Source organism: Rhinatrema bivittatum, chromosome 6, assembly GCF_901001135.1.
Source record: "Rhinatrema bivittatum chromosome 6, aRhiBiv1.1, whole genome shotgun sequence".
Lineage (NCBI taxonomy): Eukaryota > Metazoa > Chordata > Amphibia > Gymnophiona > Rhinatrematidae > Rhinatrema > Rhinatrema bivittatum.
In genome coordinates, this window is record NC_042620.1 from 136,421,004 (window position 1) to 136,428,541 (window position 7,538).

The window sequence follows — 7,538 nt, forward strand, 5'->3', positions numbered from 1 at the left end:
TCCGGTAGTGGCCCGCGGAGTGGGGTATGCCGAGGATGTCTGTACAGTAGTTGTTGAAGAACTGATAGAGATGCAAGAACCCAGAAGTGGCTTCCATAGTTGGTGTGTCGATACTCTGCAGTGCAGGAAAGCTGAATAGCTTCTACTGAAGAAAGGCAGTAGTGGCCCGAGGCTCGGGGTACACCGCATGAAATCCTCAATACAGTTCATATAGTAGAAGTCAGTAGAGGTACTCACATTAGATGTTTCCTGGAGAGAAAGAGAGACCTGAGAAGCAGGTCTAGTAGCAGTCAGGCAGGTAGGCCCTCTGAGGAGCGGATAGCTGGGAACGCAGGGGAGCCCCCGAGGAGCAGGTACTCAGAGCGTTAGATGCCAAGACCAAAGTCAGGAACAGGAAGTCCTTGAATGAGGTGGATTCAGCAAGAAGGAACTCCTTGCTAACTCGAAGAAGGCAAGAGCCAGTCAGATTAAATACACTAGCGGGTTGAAGTCATCGGGAGGGGACACCCCCAAGGTTCCCGCCATGATGTGTTCAAAACAGGCCCTTGCGCATGCGCTCCTAAGTAATGGAATCAAGGCCCGCAAGCTCAGAAGTCTCGATAACATAGTCTCTACTGCCTGCCTCTTTTGCAGGGAGCTGCAGGGAGATGCCATGAAGACATCCTGAGAAACACTGAGAAACTCCAGAGCATAGCCATCCCTTATCACCTCCAGAAACCACTGATCTGATGTTATCCTGATCCACCTCTGATAAAAAAAGATAGACGACCCCCTATCTCCTGCTCCAGTGGGTGAGTCAGCCCACCCACTGGACCTACCCAAAGGTCTAGCCCTCTGAGAAGCCGCTCCTCTGTAGGGTCGAAAACATCTGAAACCCCTAGCACAGCCTCTTGCGCCAAACAAGCATGGTGCCTGCTTAAATCCTCTGGCAACCAAGGAACCTGGGACTCTCCCCACTTATTGGCCATTTTTTCTAACTCACTCCCAAATAAAGTGAGCCTTTAAAAGGCAATTTTGTAAGATTCAACTTTGAAATTGTGTTGGATGACCAATTTCACAGCCACAGCTGGACCACCTGGCCATTTTCACCGAAGTCACTTCTCTGGCAGAAGTATGGACTGGTTGCAGCTCGCATCCACCAGAAAGGCGACTGCTGGTTCTATCACTGCCCTGGAATTCAAACCAGTCTCATCGACCTCTGCGATAGAAGCAAACAGGTGCGAGCCACCAAGGAGCAGCAAGAGGCTATCTGCAAATTATTTGCCACTGCTTCAAAGGCTCTGCTTAAGGATAGCCTCAATTCTCCTAATCTGAGCATCCTTCAATGCTGCTCTCCCCTTCTACTGGCATGGTTGTCCGCTTGGTGACAGAGCACAACCAGCGCAACTGCTCTCTTTGTTAGCCGCCCCGTCTGCGGCCATCCCACGCACGGCCTACTCACCTTCACGGTTCCCATGGCAGGTCCCGGGTCAGCCTCCCTAGCGGTAGTTGCCAGCTCCTCTAGGCCCCGGCTTCCCGTGGTGGCGGTCGCTGGGCCTTCCACTGTGCACCAGGCATCACGCCGAGGCTCGGCATCCTCAGCGATGTTAGCCACGCCCCTACACATGCGCGCACGCGGACTGCCCAGCCTCTTGTAGGGCCAAAAGGCGGGCCTTAGCTCTGCGGCGCGCCCTGATTGATCCTTCGATATAAGGAAGTTCCTGTCTCTGCCTCCTTGCCTTGGCAATTGGGTCGGCTTGTATGCTAGATTGCCTCTGGGTTTGTTCCTGCTCTTGTCTTGTTCCAAGTCTTGTTCCAGGATCCTTCTGTTCCAGTCCTGTTCCTGCCTTGTTCATGCATCTTAGTTCCTGCTCGTCTTGTTCCTCTGTTCATCTGTACATTTCCCCAGGTAGTACCTCCGGACTGTCTAACTGGTACTGACCTCAGCTTGTTCCTTGACCTGCCTGCCTATCTGCCGCCTGCCTCAAAACCTCAGCTGTTCCTTGACCTGCCTGCCTGCCGCCTGCCTCAAGACCTCAGCTCATCCCTTGACCTGCATGCCTGCCTGCTGCCTGCCTTCTGACTTCAGTCTGCCTGTGACCTCGTCTGACCTCCGGTATCTGACTTCTGCCTTGTTGGCCATCCCAAGGACTGACCTCTGGACTCTGACCTTTGCTCACCAGACTTCGTCCCTAGATTCTGGTTCTGTTCCTTGCCTTGTCAATCACCTATGCTGTTCTGGTCATCCTTACTCCATCGGACCTCTAGTCTCGAAACCCGATCGTACTCTCCCTGTGTTCTGTGGGACTTCTCCCTGTGTCTGTGGGACTTCTACTCTCCCAGGAGACCCTGCGAGGCCCCACCTAAGTCCAAGCGGCCCGGGTCCCTATGGGCGCACTCCCGGGGGGACCTCAGGCTTCCAGTGGTGAAGCTCGTCCGAGCCTCTGTCTCCTCCAGTGCTCCGCCCCTGGGGGTAGTTGCCTTCTGTTCCCTATCAGGAGGTGTCTCTCCACTGCCCCAGGACAAGGGTCCACCTCCGAGAGCAACACTCTCCACTACCGGGTCCAGGGGGTACAGACCTACCAAGCTCATCCTCCTTTAAAATTAGGTCCGGAGCACCCCTTTCAAGATCAATTAACTCTTGAATAACCTCCCTAATGGGGAAGAAACATGATGCTTTACGCAAAGTAACCAAAATGGATTCTTCTTTGTCTCATACATGGGACCAGCATCTGGCACTCCTAGTATCTTCAGTGTCTGAGAGATTAATGCCGGCAACTTATCTCTATGAAAGATGCACTATATCATTCTTTAAGGTTCCAACCCTGGGGGAATTTCCTTATCCATCAGGGAGTGAGAATCACCTTCCTCATCTGTGCCATCTGGGTCCCCATCAGTGTGACCCGCAACAGGCTGAGATGCCTTTCGACATTTATCCATTGCACAAGCCTTGCAGAATTCTGCAGCCTATGATCCTGAACTTTCAGGTTTGGCTGGTTTTGCCGAACGTGCCTGTGAGAAGGACTGCGGCCCTTGAAAAAATTCCACCCAAGAGAAGACGGAAGGGTCCATAACAAAATCAGGGTTTGTCAGACTGGCACCCATTGAGTTGCCCTCCCCTGCTGATGAACCAGTTAGGGGAGTCTTAAAACCAGGCAAAACTTCTGACAGTTCCCCCTCCAGTTCCCTTCCATTAGCTTGCTGGGAAGGGCTGGTCTCAGCAAAATCAGTTGGCGACAACTCGCCCTAAGCCTCCAACCAGCACTGACAAAGATGCCTGAGTATGGCAAGCAGTGCAAATTGCAAGGCACTTAGGCTTCTTTGCTACTGGCACCATAGTTAAAGCCATACAGTAGCAGCACCCTCAGTGACAATATTTGACAATTGTGTATGCAACAGTGTGTCCATACCTGGCAAGCCCAGACAGGATGCCCAAAAATATATAAGCATCCTATATATATATATATATATATATATATAGTATATATATATAGATATATATATATATATATATATATATATATATATAAAGAGAGAGAGAGAGAGATACTCCACTGAATGCACCTACTGTGAATGCCCAAATTTTGGACGCCCAACTACGTGGTCCAGACAGATGCTTAACCTGGATGTGTAGACGCGAACTGACATCAGGCACTGCTTTCACAGGAGACTTGTGCAGAAGAAAGTGCGTGAACTCCACTGCGGCCTACCACATGGCATCCTAATGAAGCCTGAGAGTGGGGCCTAGCACAAAGGGCCGCTCAACCCCCCCAAACTACCGTGACTCCCCACGTCCCCCATTGAGATGAGAACGCACATCGGATTGATGCATTGAAGCTCAGAGACCAGAAACAGAAGAGGGGAGAAGAATGCCTAAATCTCTCTCTCTTTACTCTTTTTATTTTTGTTAAAACTCTTTACCTGAGCTCAGCTCGTCCAGGCCGAGTACAGAGTCAGTCTCCAGCTGCGGGGGGAAGAGAGCTAATGCCTTCACTGCAGCTCTTGGCTTCCTGCACCTGCTAGTCTCTCACTGATTCTTTCCTGGCAGTTAGGTCCACGCTAAAAAACCAGCTACTGGATCGAGGCACTCGACTGAGGGAAGGATCACAGATATCACCTCAGAACTCTACTGAGGGAGGGAAACACAAGATATCACTTCAGGAGAAGAGCGGTACAATGAACAATCTCCTTCTCTTTTTTCTTTTTTTAAATAAGCAATCCCCAGTAGGGAGATGCATGTCCACCATCTGCTGGAAAATACTGGCAGGCTGATGTCAGAGCAGTAGTATATTATACATGATGTCAGCTTGCCTCCATCTCCATCTGCTGGTAGAGGTGCAGAACCCACTGGTTGTAGATTAACCTATCTGAATGCTGAGAAATGGATCCGTTGTCTTTTTCTGACTACCATGCATTTCTCAGTTCGGTACACTTTATCTGGAAAGTTAAAAACTGAGGGTCAGATTTAAGGATGGGTTAATATCCTACAGTGCTATTCATAACATTTATTTATTTATTTATTTATTTATTTATAGAATCTTTTATACCGAGGTACGTATAGCTATACATCACCTCGGTTTACAGGGAACAATAACTTAGCAACAGGCTTAAATCTTTTAGGCAGCTTCAATTTTTGTTCATAGTATCAAATTTACTGTATCTCTTGGGCAAAGTGTGTGCTATTTCAAATGGTTTCCTTCCTTGCAGAGTGATGAAAATTGCAAGAATTTTGTGCTCATTCAGCTCATTCCCCTCCCTCCTCACTAAACTTAATGTCCCAGTGCAAACTCTTGTGGGAGGTCCTGATATAGTGTGCTAGCCAACTTTGACAACATCAGACTATGTCATTGTTGTCGTTTGCTGGGTTGTAATTTAAACCGAAGTGATAATTAATTCTGTTAATTGAACCTCGGTATATAAAGTTACAAATAAAATAAATAATAAATAAATAGATAACTCAGTGTCATTCTCCCCTATTTCTCCCCCCAACAAAACCGTAATGTTGCATATTACCATTGTTTGTAATTCAGTTCTGGAGCAGAGAAGACGTAGGCTGATGTTGGTGGGGGGTGAGGGGGATGCTGGCAAATGTTGGTGGCAAGGATGAAGAAAAACATTGGGAGGGCCTGAGTGGGAGGGACATCACTTTTTCTCTCTATAAACTGTTAGCATGGCATTCAGAAATTGCCTGACCCCTGTTACCATGGCAGTTGTAATGCAGTGCTCATTTACATTACCATGGCCTTAGAGAAGCAAATGTTACCATTTGCAATGGTTTTAAAAAGTTGGCCAAGGTGCCTTTCAAAATAATCATGGGTTTAGGTGACTCAGTCTCTGTATTGTCATGCATGGAACAAAGTGTTGCAAGGTATAGGTCTTCTAAACCTGTCTTGATGACCCAACAGCCTGACAAGATTTCAGAATATCCACAATGAATAATCGATGAGATTAAATTTGCATACATTGGAGAAGCTTACTACCAGAGCATACGGCTTATATGGTAACTGATGGTTATTATAAGGGGAAGCGTGTTCGATCTTGAATGTATTTGTTGTTTAACAATGAAATCTTGTTTTATAAAAATTATGGTTTTTGCAGATAAGCAAGCTGAATTAGCCATGCTTCTGGGAGTGCCCCCTAGTGGCTTGCAGCAGGAAACTTCTTCTATCCAGTAGTAAAGTTTTTTGCTTGCATGTCTGCGTGGTGCCTTCCCGTGCGGTTCAACAATTTCTTCTCTCAGCTTTTGCCTTTCTTGTGCAGCGATGGGTGTGAGTTCTTCTCCGCCCGAACATCTTTTCGTTTCTACTTCTCTTCACTTTCATGAACCCCCAACAACACTTTTCAGTGCTAACATGGCTCCGAAAGCCCTGGGTTTCAAACTTTGCCAATGTTGCAAAATTATGTTCGTAACAGATGGACATAACTATTGTTATCTATGCCTTGGGCCAGACCACGACATGGCGACTTGTCAGGACTGTGGGAGAATGTTGTCAGGACTGTTGGGAGAATGTTCCCCAGGGTCCAGTGGCAGAGGGCCACAAAGATCGCCTGACTAAAGGATGGGGAGCATGCTGCATTGGGCTCACATGCCCCGCAGCGATCAGCCTACACTTCTCCAGGTGGAGAACCTAAATGGGCGAAAGGAGTCAAACGAGTCTCCTCCCTACAACCCTCCTCCAAAGTAAAACACTCGGAGAGCAGAGGTAAGGCTGTAGCACATTCCCACAAATGGCTCCAAAAAGAGCCGGCTCCCAACTTGGCCCAGACCCCAGGTGCATCATCTGTGCTGTAGGGACACCCTCAATGGCATGGAGGGGACACTCTGGACTCAATGCGAAAAGTGAAGCGTCGTGTGTTGGCTGATGCACATCATTGTTTTACGCACCTGAAGCAGAGCTTCAATGCTTTGATGTTCCCGACACAGTTACCGGCATCTGTGCCGATGCACCTGATGCACCATGGAGCTTCAGGTGAATCATCGACGCATGTGATGCATTCAACTGCAAGACAAGGGAAAGCGAAAGAAAAAACACACCACATTGAGCACCGTTCCTCATAACCCAAGGAAAGACCGTCCAGAGATTCTACTGCAAGGAGCCCCTGGCTCATCAACCCCCCATCACTACCACTCCTCCTATCAGATTTGGAATACTCCTGGAAGTCAAAGAGGGAAGTACCCCATCACTCACACCACTCCTCTTCATCTACCTCTGGCCGGGATGGTGACCAAAGGCTTCGAACAGAGCTCTCATGTGCCTCCCCACCTCCCCACTCCCAGAAAAGAGGAGGATGGCTAAGCAATCCTCAAGGATGTTAAACGGGAGTAGCCTCAAAACTTCTGCACAGATCACAGGACGTCTTCAAAACTTCTTTGATTCCATAGCTCCTTCTCAACGAGCCTCATTCCCCCTCAAGCCCTTCTGTTGAAGGTTCGGGGTCATTCAACCCCTCTTTCTCTTCCACAATCTGTGGGCAAGGAACTGGACAGAGAACATAGTCCATAAGGGACTGCATTTGACAAGGAGCTGCCACGCCCCCTCTTCTGTATCGCCAAGGCTCTTCACAGGAATTACCTCCCAACCCTGAGGACCCACAGAACCAAACGTTACCCCCCAGAAAGATCCTTCCTACTCAGATTTTATTGAGAAGGTGGGCTCTCTCTTTTAAATCTGGGGACCAAAAATTACCTGATCCACTCACGGAGATACACGACCTCCTAAAAATTTTTGATGTTCCAGCTGAACCTTCAGCTCTAGCCTCCCATTCAGTCTTGGATGCCGTCATGGATAAAGCCGGGGAAACACCTTTCTCTACACCCACCACATCCCGGAAGAAAGAGCTAAAGTTCAGGCTGCAGAAATCTCCCCATTACACTGCAGTGCAGCTACTGCATGCTTCGGTATTGGTGGAATCCACTATGAAGAAATCCAGGGACACCAGACTCTATTCTAATGCCCAACCGGGCAAAGACAACTGCTACCTAGATGATTTTGGCAAAAGGGTGTTCCAGAGTTCCATGCTGAACGCCAAGGTACAGCAACATCAGTTCAATATCACTC